The sequence below is a fragment of the Brienomyrus brachyistius genome, chromosome 14 (genome assembly GCF_023856365.1).
Source record: "Brienomyrus brachyistius isolate T26 chromosome 14, BBRACH_0.4, whole genome shotgun sequence".
NCBI lineage: Eukaryota > Metazoa > Chordata > Actinopteri > Osteoglossiformes > Mormyridae > Brienomyrus > Brienomyrus brachyistius.
In genome coordinates, this window is record NC_064546.1 from 9,113,573 (window position 1) to 9,129,721 (window position 16,149).

The 16,149-nt window shown below is 45.5% G+C and overlaps 1 protein-coding gene across 5 annotated transcripts in view; it reads right to left on the reverse strand.

The window, feature by feature from the left end:
- The window catches only part of samd4a (sterile alpha motif domain containing 4A), a 104,261-nt gene that overhangs the window by 75,942 nt on the left and 12,170 nt on the right, over positions 1 to 16,149 (reverse strand). The window contains exon 1 of one of the 5 annotated variants that reach the window (XM_048974939.1): positions 8,732 to 9,067. The exons of the other annotated variants lie outside the window; for them this stretch is intronic. The gene's annotated coding sequence lies outside the window, so the exon portion shown is untranslated. Of the gene's footprint in view, positions 1 to 8,731; positions 9,068 to 16,149 lie in introns of those variants that run through there. 5 annotated transcript variants of the gene reach the window in all.

Here is a 16,149-nt window from a genome sequence, read left to right on the forward strand (position 1 = left end):
TCCCCTCTGGTTCAGGTGCAACCCATCCGGCTTGTACAGGTCCCACCTGTTCCAGAAGGTCCTCCAATGCCCCATAAACCTAAACCCCTCTTTCCTACACCATCCTTTTAGCCATGCATTTAATCTCCTTATCTCAGCTAACTTAGCCTGACTTGCACGTGGCACGGGGAGTATTTCAGAGAATACCACCGTGGACGTCCTGCTTCTAAGCTTATTGGCAACTTCTATAAATTTATCCTGCAGAACAGCCCTTCTACCCTTGCCTATGTCGTTGGTGCCAACATGCACCACGACAACTGGATCCACCCCAGCTGGGGCCAAAAGCTTGTCCACACGATCTGGAAGGTCTCCTACCTGGGCACCAGGCATGCAAGACACCGTATGGGACCCTCTATCATGCGTACACACATAACTGTCTACTCCCCTAATAATGGAATCCCCCACTACCACAACCCCCCTCTTCCTGGGGGGAGGGGGCTCCTCAGTGCCCAAGGGCCCACCTGCCTCCCCAGTCCCTTCCGGCTCTAAAGCTGGAAGAACCTGAAACCTGTTCGACACAGTCACCTAAGGTGATGCCGCCTCTATAACGTGTGTACGCCCTTTCCTGCGTCTACGACCTACGGTCACCCAGCTCTCTCGACCTCTCTGCTCTTCATTCTCCCTCCTCCCCGCTAGTGGCGTACACACCTTCTCCCTAAAAGGCGTATTAACTTGCTCCTCTAACTCACTGTTGCATTGGATGAGAGCCAGTTGCTCCTCAAGGCCGCAAACCTTGACCATGAGCGAGTCCACTAGCTCACATCGCTCGCAGATGAAGTCCGACTAGACACTAATGTCCAGAAGGGCAAACATGTTGCAAACGCAACACTGAGCCGGCCCCATAATTAACTAACTCACTATGACCCCGTACTCCCAGCCCAGTACATTTATATAGTGAATTTAACTTTAAAGATTAATTAGCGTAACGTTAAATGCAATAAAGTGCCGAGTACACTAAAATAAGTTACTTGTGTTGAAACGGAACTTTATTATTTTTATTTAAAATTTTAAATCTGATAAATTTACTACTACTTACCAAAAGAACTTCTGCCTGAACCAAGTATGAACTAAAAACAAAGCGAAACCGAAGTTGCTCTTGGGAGGTCGAAAAACCACAAAAACCACCTCACAGCAGGCTACTGCCGGAGCGGGGAAAAAAGTGGAAAATGTCCTCCCGGCCCCGACTGGTGACCAAGCAAAGCTCAGGAGCAACTGTCCTTTTCCGGTGCTGGTTAACGTTACCGACGCTAGATATTGTTAGCTGTTATCGCCCCGCCGGTGTTTGTTACGGAGTTAAACGCGAACAGAAAATGCTGCTCACTGTCCGTAACAATCGCGCTGTTAATTAACAGACAGGACAGACAAGCACTCACGCCGACCAAAATAAGAACAATAAATAGAAATAAAACAGCCACCCACATAAATAATTAAAGCACACAAACACTCAAAATATACGTTCAAAACACTCCAAAAGCAATTCCAAACAATCCCAAAACAATCGCTGCAGCTCAACACCACTCTCTCCACTCTCTCGCTTCAAAACCGGAAGTGTGCGTAGTTACGTGACTATCGTCTGCAGTTACCACAGGTGCACCCTGCTTGACTCTTTGGGTAAACCAGGGGCCTGTGGGCTTTTCCACAACCTAGGGGGGGCTACGCATCTGCATTTGTTTATCTTCAGAACACAAATGACGATAATTTGGATTTAATCCAAGAGCTTTCTGATCCTCCCATAGATTTACTGTATATGCAGTTTTCAATGCCCAGAAAGGAACCAAAAACATAGTCAAAATAAGTCCATGTGATATGAGTGGTTCAATCATAATTATATGAAGCTGCAAAAATACTTCTGTGCGCAAAGTAAACAAAAATAACTGTATTCAACGATTTATCTATGGGAGGATCAGAAAGCTCTTGGATTAAATACAAAATATCTTCATTTGTAGGTAATTAATGACAGAATTTTAATTTTTGGGTGAACTAAACCTTTAAGCAGCAGTGAGCCTCACAAATACTTAAAATTGATTGAATTAAAATGGCTTGAACTTTATTAAAACGGTTTGCACTGATATATTGTGCTAACTACACTTTGTTCATTTTGTGCTTTTGTTCCTTTGTTTATTGGTCTTAGAGATAAGCCTGCTGTGAAAAGTGTCACAAACATCCTGAAAAAATAAAACCAAAGTTTCTCTGAGATTATGTGTTATGTAATCTTGTTAAAACATATTCCTTAAAATAAAAGTATCGAAAAAAGTATAGTTCGGAACCGGTATCGAATTCAGGGTATCGGTATCGAAAATTTTGGAACGATACCCAGCCCTACTCTCTTGTTCTGTCGGATGAGAGCCAGTTGCTCCAAGGTCATAAACCTTGACCGTGAGTGAGTCCACTAACTTACATCACTCACAGATGAAGTCCGACTGGACGCAAACATCCATAAGGGCAAACATCTTGCAAACACAACACTGAGCTGGCCCCATAATTACCTAATTCACTATGACCCCGTCCTTTACTCTCAGCCCAGTATATTAATATAGCGTATTTAACTTTTAGATGATCTAATTAATGTATAGTTAATACAATAAAGTGCCGAGAACAATAAAACACTAAATTAATACTTGCCTTAATACAGAAGTTTTTAAATTATCGGACAACGTCAGAGATAACCTTTGAAATTAAACTTTTAAAATAACCAAATTAAAAATTTCCTGCCCGAGACTAACTTCTTGCTGAACCACGTTTAACTAAAATAAAGGGAAGTTACTCTAGGAAGGCAGAAAAACCACGAAAAAGTAGGCTACTGCCAGAGGGGGGGAAAAAATGGAAAATGTCCTCCTGGCCGCGACTGGTGACCGAGCAAAGTTCAGGAGCAATTGGCATTTTCCGAGTTAATGTTACCGACGTTAGATAATTTTACCCCGCGGGTGTTTATTGCGAAGGTACGCAGATAGAAACGCCGCTCACGCAACACCTGCAGCTATTGATAACACTTGTGCTGTCTTTTAACAAGGACAGACAAGTATTGAAGCAGACCAAGAAAAAAAATAATAATAAAAAATGAAACAACCAACCACGTAACCGTATTGGCACACAAACACTCAAATATATTTCCAAATAATTCCAGTCAACTGCTTCAACAGGCGCACAACACAACATAAATGTACAACAGCGCCTACACCACTCCCTCACAGTACAGCAATCCCAGCAGCCCAGGAATTAACTCTTGTGTACATGGAACTTTCAGGAAACACTATTACTTTACTAAGAGTCTCAAATTGTCAAGCTGTTTGCAAATGCAGCACTTAAAATGAGTATATAAAAATACAATAAAATCACATTATAGTGGATTTGCTTATAACGGAATATTGTCTATTACGGACGAAGCCCGCTGGTACCGGTGGTACGCCTTTAAGAACATACAGAAAAACCATCGGATATATCAGACTTGCATATAACTGAATTTCACTTATAACGGACAAACAATTTAGTCTCCTGGGACGCTTTTAGCTGTAGGTTTGTTAGGCTCAGTGTTGCCAGATCTTAAATGTTGAAGTATCGTACCAGAAACTTAAAATTATCGTATTTTGAGAAAAATTATCGTACACACACAATTTCCATTCTGATGCTGCTCATAAAATCCACTTCATTAACAGATATTATCATAGACTGTGCATATTATAGTGTATAATGCAACGTTTACCTACAGAACGTTTGTGAAAACCACTTCCAGGCAGAACAGCGTCTCTAGCACAGTAAAACTGGGGTCTTTATCCCATTCATTTCTGTAAGTCTGATGGTGATGTTACGTATGCTTATTCTTTGCGTCTTCCGTAATTGCAACTATGCCATGCAAATCTGCGCTTAAACTGCTCATCATTGTTTACTTCGTGTGTCACCAACTACATCATGCGTTAATTGGCTGTAAAGGCACGTGAGACTACTGCACATAAACAAGCCAAGTATGTCTGCGCAGCCAATGAAAACAGAGATCTGTACCTTGTTGTGACAATGAAATAACTTAAACATAAAATGAAGGGGTAAAAGTATTGTACATTATGGGATTTTTGGAATTATTTATCGTACAGAGGGTAAAATTATTGTACAAATATGATAACTGTCGTGCGTCTGGCAACACTGGTTAGGCTATAACGGACATGCAGGCTCCGCCTACAAGACGCATGCTGTGCCGTGCCGGTGATATCCAGCACAGATATGTAGTCGGGATTATTAATAGTCACCCATCTGGTCAGGCAAAGTTGGATTACTACAAGTACAATATAATAATATATACCACAAGTGTGTCTGGTGGGGTGTGGCATGAGTAATGGTGTCCTGTAGTTGTGTTCTGGGCATACAGCAACTCTGGATATAACGGACTTCGGAGATAACGGATTGTTTTTCCAGGTCCCTTGAAGTCCGTTATATAACTGGATTTAAGTGTACAATCACTTTTCCTTGTTCATGTCGCAGATGGTAGTGATTCAGCAAATATTACATTTGATTTGGCATCCTATTTTGTAGATAAAATAATTTCCATGGTTTCTATATTGTCCAGTAGGTAAAATCATTTCAGTGTTTCCATGTACAATATAATTTATGTTTTACAATTTCCTTCTGTCAAGAAGTGTAGTGACTGGAGAGGAAATTGGCCAATCAGAAATTAGGTACTTCTGGTCTCTGATTAGCTAATAATTATGACACAAATGTAACACTGTGCCAAGTTGAGCAAGCATGCAGACAGATTGAGCACACTCAGAGCATAGATATTGCTTGTGAAAATCCCTCTGCACCTTCAGAAATGAGGTACAAATATGACTACATAAGTATGAAGCATTGAGACAGCTAGTGTTTCCCAGACTGCCCAAAGGAGAAGTGCAATTATCATTGCAGCAAAGGTGCATTCTGTGTAATAGGGGGTGTTTCACCATTCCAGCAGTGAACTGGCATCACATGTGGTGATCTTTGGCTTGTCTTTCCCATAGAAGCCCATATTGCTAAACTCCCATTAAATAGTTGTTATACTGATATTGCTAAAAGTTTGTGTGGCCTACCATTTGACAGCATGGTCATTGCACATTTCCTCTTCACAATTATTTAACATATAGATATGGCAGCTCTATCAGGGAATAAATTTACTATAATTGTTTTTATTGAGGACAGGCAGCAAAATGCAGTGGTACCTCGACCCACGAACAGTCCTGTTCACGAACAAATGGGGTTACAAACCAGATGTTCAAAAATTTTTTGTACCAGTTCACAAACCGTGTTTCAGGCTGCTAATACACAAACATCCCCCCAAAGGGTCCGTTGAAAGTGCCCCAAAGAACCACCCAAAACATGAAGAAGTGTACATTATGCCCAAGAACGGTTGTGGAATGTATAAAAAAAAAACTTGTTGTAGATGTATGTCTTTACTATCTCTCTTCAGAGGTTAAATATCTGAAAAATGAAAAAAAAAGAGACAGAATGTTCTATTATAGTGGTACCTTTCAGTGATTGATAAACATGTTTGTAATGGATTTTAACAGTCGAATATCTATACAGAAAATTACAGTACTTTTATTAATAACATAAATGATTAAGTAACTCCTATTTAAGTGTTATATTCTCCATTCACACATAGTGGCAACTGCGTATTGTTTGTTAACAGTGCAAACAAAGAAGTACATCACGAAATGTACGTAAAAATTTTAGGCATATGAAAATAATATATAGTATAATAAAAAAAATCACATTTTCGAAATGACTGTATTGTTTTTGACTGTTACTCAGTCTTTTAATGTTAATTGTTTTGTTTTTCTGGGGGGGAGGTTTTGTGGTTTTGGTGTCTTTCGAGTGACCAGCCCACCAACAAGCATACGCTCAGTTGTGTATTGATCCGCCTTCCGTAAACGTATTATTTGAACAAATTATTTGTATTTACATTGTTTTAAATGGGAAAAATGATTCAGGTCGCGAACTTTTCGGGTCATGAACCGAGTCCTCGAACAAATTAAGTTTGTGAGCCGAGGTATCACTGTATAGCAGCGGTGGCCAATCTTATCCACAAAGGGCCGGTGTGTATGCAGGTTTTTGGGGTAACCTTTAGGTCAGCTGTTCAAACCCAGGTGTGAGGACTCTACAGTCCTCCATCAGTCTTCTAATTAGTAATATAATTAGGGAGCTGCAGCAAAAACCCACATATACAACGGCCCTTTGCGGATAAAATTGGCCACCCCTATGTATGACAAGACAGAAAAGAAAACAAAAAAGTAAGAAACTCACTAAACAGACTTGTTGAAAGAGTGGCACCTGGTGCCACAGACACTTTCTCATTAGTGTGATAACTCAAAAAGTACTGCATGAATCCTTTCCAAACTTTGCATATGGGTTAAGACATGTTGTATGGGTGAATATCTGGCCCTGTTCAAATTTTGAGACAAATGACACCAAAACCGCTAATGCCACTTAGTGGCAAGATAACTATAAATTTTATCTTAGTGGAAATCATTACAAAAACATTATATGAATGAAAACCTACAGCTGATACACCTCAGACAAAATCACCCCAATATTGAAGCAGCAGCACCCGGTAGCAGAGAACAGAAAGGGAAGCTGCAGAAGCCATATTGTAAACACAGATGATCTTAAATTACAGATCTTTTTCCAAACTTACCAGGAATATTGTTTAGATCAGGGGGTCTCAAAATGTGGGGTGCAAGACGTTTTTCTGAAAATACTAAAATAAAGTTATATATATTTTCCCCATCACCAGCCACCTTGTTCGGCAAATATTACCCACAGCAGTCCAGTAGCCGGTCGGTGAAATTCATCATGGGGATCTCGGCAACATTTATTGTGGGGGAATTTAATTATATCACTTAGAAACAGTCCAAGTCAGTGGTTACAGATGGAAAAACAAGTGCAGATATAGAGAACCTGGTTACATTAAGACAAGTGACATAAAATTGGGTGTTTAATAAGGATTTTTGGAGATGTGTAGGGTGGGTTTGGTACTATATGTTGTAGTATTTTCATTCAGCACAATTTATTGTGGGGGACTTCCCTCCAAGTGCCAAAATACCGGAATGTACCACAGTATAACATATGGATGATATAAGGGTATGAAATAGCGATAGCAAATATGTAATAGACTTTGTATTATACATTGTGTATATGCTACTTGATCGGACTTGTTCAAGGGTTTCACATTTGAATGCAGTAGTTTAATATGTAATAAATATTAATTTTTATAGATAGTTTACATACTTATTACACATTGACACAAAACTTGTCACAAACATGCTGAACATTTGCTTCCACCAAAAAAAAAGAAATCAAATTTAACAAACTACTGTACAAATAAATGTAAAGGCCTTTGAGGCATACAGACTCCTACTTATCAATGGAAGGATAGGGTTCCGGATGAATTTCAGGATTTCAACTCGCCGTAATCAATAGTTAATCTTTAGTAGAAAATATTATGCAAAGAAGCAGCCCATTAAAACAACATTCAATACTTTATACTCAATATAAAGTTAGGTGTGGCCTTATTATTATGAAAATTTTGATTGTTCTATGTAGACCCACAAAACATTCTCAATTTTCCAAGACATCAGAGGAAAGAATTACAGAATTACTGATAACAGCAGAGGAAGAGCTAGAGAGAGCATTATCCCACCCAGCCCTGTGAGTGTGCTCTCCTCCAGCTCAGCAGTGTGGAATGTGTTGGCATACCACAAGCTCTGCTGAGGAATGCACAGTTTCCAACTTGCATCCGAAACAGCACTGGTTAGAGACATACTTTCTCCTTGAGATCATTCTGCCTTTACAATAACAAACACTTCCTTAAACGGCCTCCCCAGTCTTAATGTGTTTCCCAGAGCAACAAAAAAAGGGGGGGGGGAGATACAGAACACAGCATGAGGAACAGTGTACTTTACAGGATGGGAGGAAGTCACTAAAGCACAGCTTCACAAGGCTTTTCAATTCAGAGTCATTTTATCACATTACATGCAAAGTAATATTTGATGTTGCATACAATATTCTCAACGACACTCAGCCCATGTTCATTAATTCATTATGAAACTATGACAATTTTGAATAAAGAAAAGAGTGATTTCAACTGTACAGCATTCCATTTATATTCTACTTGAACACAGATTGCATAATAATAAATAAATAATAATAATAATAATAATAAATAATAATAATAAATAGGGCTCAATGATTGGCCTTTTCAAGCTCTCACATGCTGATGGTACCCTGGTAAGTCTGTGCAAGTCCAAACAGAACAAGGTTTCCTTCCACTACTGTGTAAAAATAAGGTAAAAATACATGGATATGTAATCTTTCCAGGCAGCCATCAGACTGTCCGCACAATCCTGACCGGAATAAACGACTGGGTGATGGATGGATGGATGATCTAGCAGAGAGCAGTTTCTGACCTCAGAGGCCATAGCACCAGAAATATTCTGTGCTGAACATATGGATTAATAGCAACTACAGAACTAACCTTTAAATTTTACATTTTAAATAAACAGCAATCATTTGACCAATGAAAAATAAAACGATACACGCAGAGTAGTACAATATAGAGGAAACGTTATCCTCTTTTCTAAAACAAATTTATCAATTACCTCTCCAATCACCTGTCACGTCCACTCCCACCCTGCATGTCCGATCACTGTGTTGCCCTTGAGCATGATCTTACCTCTTGTTCCTGACCTCGTTAACCAGCCGCAGTTGCCTTATGTTTGCCCCTTTGTTTAGTCTTATAGTAGTATATTAGCGACTCTTAGTCCTGTGCTTCCTGTTTGGTCATTGCGATTTGCCAGTGTCTACTACCCTGTCCTGTTTGCCTCAGTAAACACTTCTGCGTGGATTTTGCCTGAAAGCAGCCTGCACTTGAGCCACAGCCTTGTTTAACGTTGTGACAGAATGACCGAACCCACAAAATAACCCAGCGGCTATAACCCAAGCCTTTATGAGTCTCCAGAGGACAGCTATGGGGACCCAGCCGAGGAGGGGGAACTGGTCAGACTCTACTGCTTCTTTGCACGGCAAAGCCACTCAACCTGCTGCTTCCTCACAGAGTAAAACACCTGTCGCTCCACCTGTCGCTCCTCTGCCACAAGAAGAGGCTCCAGCTTTGAGGTTCTAGCCGGAGGCATATTTTGCGCTGCAGGGTCTGTTTTTGGATGCTATTCTCTGATACATGGATCCCCTTAGACATCAGTTGGCTAGTGGGACCTGGTGGCACTGAGGGAACTTTAGGGCTAGCAGGTGTCTCTGGGCCAGCAGGTCTGGGAAGGCCTGCAAGACAGGGACAAGAGAGCACTGCTGGGACTGCAAGACAGGGCAGTGCCGCTAGGGCAGCCTGGTCAGGTACAGGCATCCCCCAAGGCTGTCTCCCTGTTGGATCACCTAGACTCTGTGTTGGCAGCCATCACTCCAGCCTCCCATCCTTGAGAACTGGAGGAGATCGCAGAGAGTCTTCAGCTGGTGCTACTCCTGAAGGGAAGATTGGACCAGTTGTCTGATTCCTCAGCCACCAACTACCCATCTCTCTTAGTAAACCTACACACAGAACCCCCCCCCCAATTAGTAGAGGAGAGGCCCACTACTATTGGTCCTGCCGGTTCAAAACTGCAGAAGTGGAAGCAGAGAAAGTGAGCTCAAACTCTTACTGTCCTTCCTGGCCTGCAGACAGCCATGGTGAGACTATCACCACTCTGCTAATGTTTTATCTTCTGCAAGCCACTCCGCCAGTGCCCAACTCAAAAGAGGCCGCCGCTGCTCCACCACCCTCCCACTCGAAAGAGGCCACCGCCGCTCCGCCACCCCCGCATTTCAAAGAGGCAACTCAGAGTGCCCAACTCCACCAGCGGCCGACTCAGAAGAGGCCACCGCCATTCCACCATCACTGTCTCGTTGTATCTGTGGCCATTTTACCGACATCCAGCTACTCAGCCATGGTCTGGGATCCCTACTCCAAGGAGTCAGCAACCCCTCCCCATGGCCTTCGCTGGTGTATTCTGGACCGCCCCAGAAGGGGGTTGTCGGGGATGGGGTGTGGTGGGGTCGTGTGAGGTGAGGTCTACTCCACCACATGGCACCTTACCGGCGTTGGTCTTGCCTCGACTGGACTCCACGCATTTGCCCACTGCGAGGCTGCTGGTGGATATCCAGACCTCCAACTAACCTTCACCACTGCCCTGTGCCTGACATGCAAGCTGTCACCAGTCCTGCACCTGACACGCATTGCACCACCAGCGCTGGTGCCACTTGCCCTGCACTCAATACTCTAGAGACCACCAGCCTGGAGGAATCTAGCCAGGAGGACCTAAAGTGGGACCCTCTGGGTATTACTCTGAGTCCAGCTCCGTGGCTCACAATCCAGCTCCCGCGACACACCTGTTCTGAGCTCAAGTAGGGCTGCCAGCATCGGGGAAGATCCAAAAAGGGCCGAGTCTCCATTTCCCAAGAGGGGAGGCGGGGACATACCATTCGTGCAATGACTGGTTCCTGCCCTGTAGGCCCCTCAAGGTCCTCTCATCCTAGTTCCTGCCCCAGTTTTGCTCAGTTCCAGTAGATTCCCCATTGCCCATGAATCCTGACCAGGCTGCCCTAGCGGCACTCCCCTGTCCTGCAGTCCCGGCAGTGCTATTTTGTCCCTGTCTTGCAGGCCTTCCCAGACCTGCTGGCCCAGAGACACCTGCTAGCCCTAAAGTTCCCTCAGTGTCACCAGGTCCCACTGGCCCACTTATGTCTAAGGGGATCCATGCTGTTGGATTGATACCCAGCACCCTAGGGTACTCCAGAAGCCCCAGTCTGACTTTGTTTACTCTTCTGCCTCAGTGTCTGCCTTTCTGCCCTGTCTTGTCTTGGTCTGTATCCTGTTCTGTCATCTTGCCCTGGCCTGTTTCCTCTATGGTCCGCACTTGTGTCCTTGTCTCTGTGGTTCCTCTACATGTCTGTCTTGTCTGTCTTCTTGTCTGTCCAGTCGGTCATTCCTACAGTCCTGTTCCTGCTCATCAGCTGGCCCAAGTAGTGTCCTGTCTGATCCCATTATACAACCATCTGTTGTCTGTCTTATTTGAAGGATCTTGGTTCGATTCTCAAATATCTCAAGTATCAATGACAAATGGGGTCAATCTATTGGACTGATCTATTCAGTTCAGTTCTATGTTATTGTATATTTATGTCCATGTGCATGTACTACCTCACACATTAGCAGGGCGCCAGTAGACTAGTACATTTTACTAGATAGAAAACATTATGAGCGAGCTAAAAGGTATTTCACACTGGAAGTTGCTACGCTAACAAGTTGTACAGCATTTCTACAGTCTACAGTCAAGTATACAGCCACTGCATGCAGTCTATAAAATACAGCTCATTTTCATGGGATATTAATAAGAAGCAAGCATAAAGTGATCTTGATTAGTTCAGTTACATAAACTGGGTTGGATCTAGTCAAAAAAGAGCCCTTATGTAGTATATGATCGGCTGGCAAAATTCTATTTGGATGAGGCACTGGTCATTTCCGAAGTTTCCTGCGAGAGCGAAACTTGTTGCTAGGACGCAAACTTTAAAACTATATCACCTAAATGATAATTAGAATTAAGTCATGGGAAAAAATCTTCGCAAGCTTAATTATCTTCTGATTAATCCGTCAGGGTTTGGAAATTATCACCTTCGCAAGCACTGACCCATGATCTCCATTCAATCAAAAAGGTGTTTCCAGCTTTAGAGCCTCAGTTTTCCTGTTTCACGCAAGTACAATGCAATGTCTCCTGTTCCGTGTTCCGAGTGCAATATGTTTAGTTATTCTTCTCCAGTCATTAGCGGTACAGTATGTATACATGTGAGAAGTGTCATTTAGTCGCTAAGCTGACGGAGAAGATTGTAGTGTTAGAGGGACGTATCCGGATAATACGGAACATTCAGGGGAATGAGAGTTTTATCGATTCAGTGTTAGCGGCTCCGGATATGCCCGCGATAGCTACTCAGTCTCCCCCCCCTCCAGCAGCAGGGCCTTCGCAGCGAGTGGGTGATAACCCGGCGGCATAGCCATAAATCCAAACCAAACTCACACCGGCACCATTTGCCTATTCAGGTTTCCAACAGGTTCTCCCCACTCAGTGAAACTCCCGCTGAGACAGCTGTTGAAAGTGCTCTAGTAATTGGTGATTCTATTCTAAGAAACGCGAGAGTAGCGACTCCAGCGACCATTGTAAATTGTCTCCCTGGTGCCAGAGTGACTGACATCTCGGCAAATTTAAAAGTACTGGCTAAAGGTAAAAGTAAATACTCTGATTATTATCCATGCCGGCACTAATGATGTCCGATTGAGGCAATCGGAGATCACTAAGGCAAATTTTAAAGAGGTATGCAACCTTGCGAAGAAGATGCGTCAGTAACGTGCTCTGGCCCCATCCCTGCTAGGCGTGGCGATGAAATGTACATCGGATTATCGTCGCTACATCGCTGGTTGTCGGAATGGTACCCGATAAATGGTATGGGTTATATAGACAACCGACGGATTTTCTGGGGTAGGCCTGGGCTTTTGAAGAGGGACGGTATTCACCCCTCGCGGACTGGTGCCAACCTCCTGTCTAAAAGCAGAGCTCATAGTCTCCAGGCAAATTGCTGACTAACTACAACGCCAAGTCCAGGCGGCAGGCAAACCAGGATAACCGACCGCCTGCTAGTTGCTTAGAATCGTTACCTAGGGTTTATTTTATTGAGACTGTGTCTGTTCCCCGCGTCTTTAATCATGGAAGACTATTCCACTGTAGTGTGTGCCATAATAACTTAATAAAAATCACAATGAATCCATTACTAGAAAACAGTTGTGATGCAATATTAAAACTTAAACTTGTATTTCTGAATATAAGATCACTGGCTCCTAAGGCACTATTAATAAATGAAATAATTACTGATTTTAGTCTTGGTGCCCTATGCCTTACTGAGACCTGGCTTAAACCGAATTAATTCATGGCACTAAATTAATCTACTCCAGCGGAATACAGTTATAAGCATAACCCTCAACCAAATCGCACAGGTGGTGGTGTTGCTGAATTTTTTTTAGTCCAACCTAGGAGCGAGAAATGTAGGTTGAGCTTCAGCACATTTGAAACTCTTGTCCTTCGCTTTGCTGACCATTACTGTGTATAGACCGCCTGGGCCGTACAGTAATTTTCTTAAGGAGTTTGCTGTTTTTTTAACAAATCTGGTAATCAGTACTGACAAAGCTGTTATTGTTCGTGATTTTAACATTCACATGGAGAAAGATAGTGATCCTTTAAAAATAGCGTTTGCAGCTATTCTTGACTCTGTAGGTGTATGTCAGAATGTAGTCAGGCCTACTCATACCGCACTAACTACAACAACATTTATGAAACAACTTCCACAGTCCTTCAGCCTTACACCTGAAGCATCATTTGTAAATGAACTTGAACATCCATCCATCCATCCATCATCTCCCGCTTAATCCGGAGTCGGGTCGCGGGGGCAGCAGCCTCAGCAGGGAGACCCAGACTTCCCTCTCCCTGGCCACTTCGTCCAGCTCCTCTGGGGGGACCCCGAGGCGTTCCCAGGCCAGCCGAGAGACATAGTCTCTCCAGCGTGTCCTGGGTCTTCCCCGGGGTCTCCTCCCAGTGGGACATGCCCGGAATACCTCCCCAGGGAGGCGTCCCGGAGGCATCCTGATCAGATGCCCGAGCCACCTCATCTGGCTCCTCTCGATGCGGAGGAGCAGCGGCTCTACTCTGAGTCCCTCCCGAATGACTGAGCTCCTCACCTTATCTCTAAGGGAGAGCCCAGCCACCCTGCGGAGGAAACTCATTTCGGCTGCTTGTACCCGCGATCTCGTTCTTTCGGTCACTACCCAAAGCTCATGACCATAGGTGAGGGTAGGAACGTAGATCGACTGGTAAATCGAGAGCTTCGCCTTTTGGCTCAGCTCTCTCTTCACCATGACAGACCGATGCAGCGCCCGCATGACTGCTGACGCCGCACCGATCCGCCTGTCGATCTCCCGCTCCATCGTTCCCCCACTCGTGAACAAGATCCCGAGATACTTAAACTCCTCCACTTGGGGGAGGACCCCATCCCCAACCCGGAGAGAGCACTCTACCCTTTTCCGGCTGAGAACCATGGTCTCGGATTTGGAGGTGCTGATTCTCATCCCAGCCGCTTCGCACTCGGCTGCGAACTGCTCCAGTGAGAGCTGAAGGTCACGGCTCGATGAGGCCAACAGAACCACATCATCCGCAAAAAGCAGAGACCTAATCCTGAGGTCATCGAACCGGACGCCCTCAACGCCCTGGCTGCGCCTAGAAATTCTGTCCATAAAAACTATGAACAGAATCGGTGACAAAGGGCAGCCCTGACGGAGTCCAACCCTCACTGGAAACGAGTCCGACTTATTGCCGCCCATGCGGACCAAACTCTGGCACCGGTCATACAGGGACCGAACCGCCCTTAAAAGGGAGCCCGGTACCCCATACTCCCGGAGCACTCCCCACAGGACCCCACGAGGGACACGGTCGAATGCCTTTTCCAAGTCCACAAAACACATGTAGACTGGTGGGGCAAACTCCCATGAACCCTCCAGAACCCTGCTGAGAGTATAGAGCTGGTCCACTGTTCCACGGCCAGGGCGAAAACCACACTGCTCCTCCTGAATCCGAGGTTCGACAATCCGGCGGACCCTCCTTTCCAGGACCCCCGAATAGACCTTACCAGGGAGGCTGAGGAGTGTGATCCCCCTGTAGTTGGAGCACACCCTCCGGTCCCCCTTCTTAAAGAGGGGGACCACCACCCCGGTCTGTCAGTCCAGAGGTACTGCCCCCGATGTCCACGCGATGCTGCAGATGCGTGTCAACCAGGACAGCCCCGCAGCATCCAGAGCCTTGAGGAACTCTGGGCGAATCTCGTCCACCCCCGGGGCCCGGCCACCGAGGAGCTTTTTGACCACCTCAGCGACCTCCACCCCCGAGATAGGCGAGTCCACCCCCAAGTCCCCACACTCTGCTTCCATATTGGAAGGCGTGTCGGTGGGATTGAGGAGGTCTTCGAAGTACTCCCTCCACTGACTCAAAACGTCCCGAGCTGAGGTCAGCAGCGCACCATCCCCACCATAAATAGTGTTGATGCTGCACCGCTTTCCCGCCCGGAGCCGCAGGATGGTGGACCAGAATTTCCTCGAAGCCGTCCGAAAGTCGTTCTCCATGGACTGACCAAACTCCTCCCACACCCGAGTTTTTGCCTCAGCGACCGCCAAAGCCGCATTCCGCTTGGCCTGCCGGTAGCCGTCAGCTGCGTCTGGAGTCCCACAGGCCAGAAAGGCCCGATAAGACTCCTTCTTCAGCTTGACGGCATCCCTTACCACCGGTGTCCACCAGCGGGTTCAGGGATTACCGCCGCGACAGGCACCGACCACCTTACGGCCGCAGCTCCGGTCAGCCGCCTCCACAATGGAGGCACGGAACATGGCCCATTCGGACTCAATGTCCCCCGCCTCCCCCGGGATATGGGAGAAATTCTGCTGGAGGTAGGAGTTGAAACTCTCCCTGACAGGGGATTCCGCCAGACGTTCCCAGCAGACCCTCACTATACGCTTGGGCCTGCCAGGCCTGGCCGGCTTCCTCCCCCACCAGCGGAGCCAACCCACCACCAGGTAGTGATCGGTTGACAGCTCCGCCCCTCTCTTCACCCGAGTGTCCAAAACATGCGGCCGCAAGTCCGACGACACGACTACAAAGTCGATCATCGAACTGCAGCCTAGGGTGTCTTGGTGCCAAGTGCACATATGGACACCCTTATGCTTGAACATGGTGTTCATTATGGACAGTCCGTGACGAGCACAGAAGTCCAATAACAAAACACCGCTCGGGTTCAGATCGGGGGGGCCGTTCCTCCCAATCACGCCCCTCCAGGTCTCACTGTCGCTGCCCACGTGACCTGCGTCGAGGTGAGTCCGACTATATCTAGCCGGAACTTCACAACCTCGCGCACCAGCTTAGGCTCTTTCCCCATCAGAGAGGTGACATTCCATGTCCCTAGAGCTAGCTTCTGCAGCCGAGGATCGGACCGCCAAGGTCCCCGCCTTTGGCCGCCGCCCAG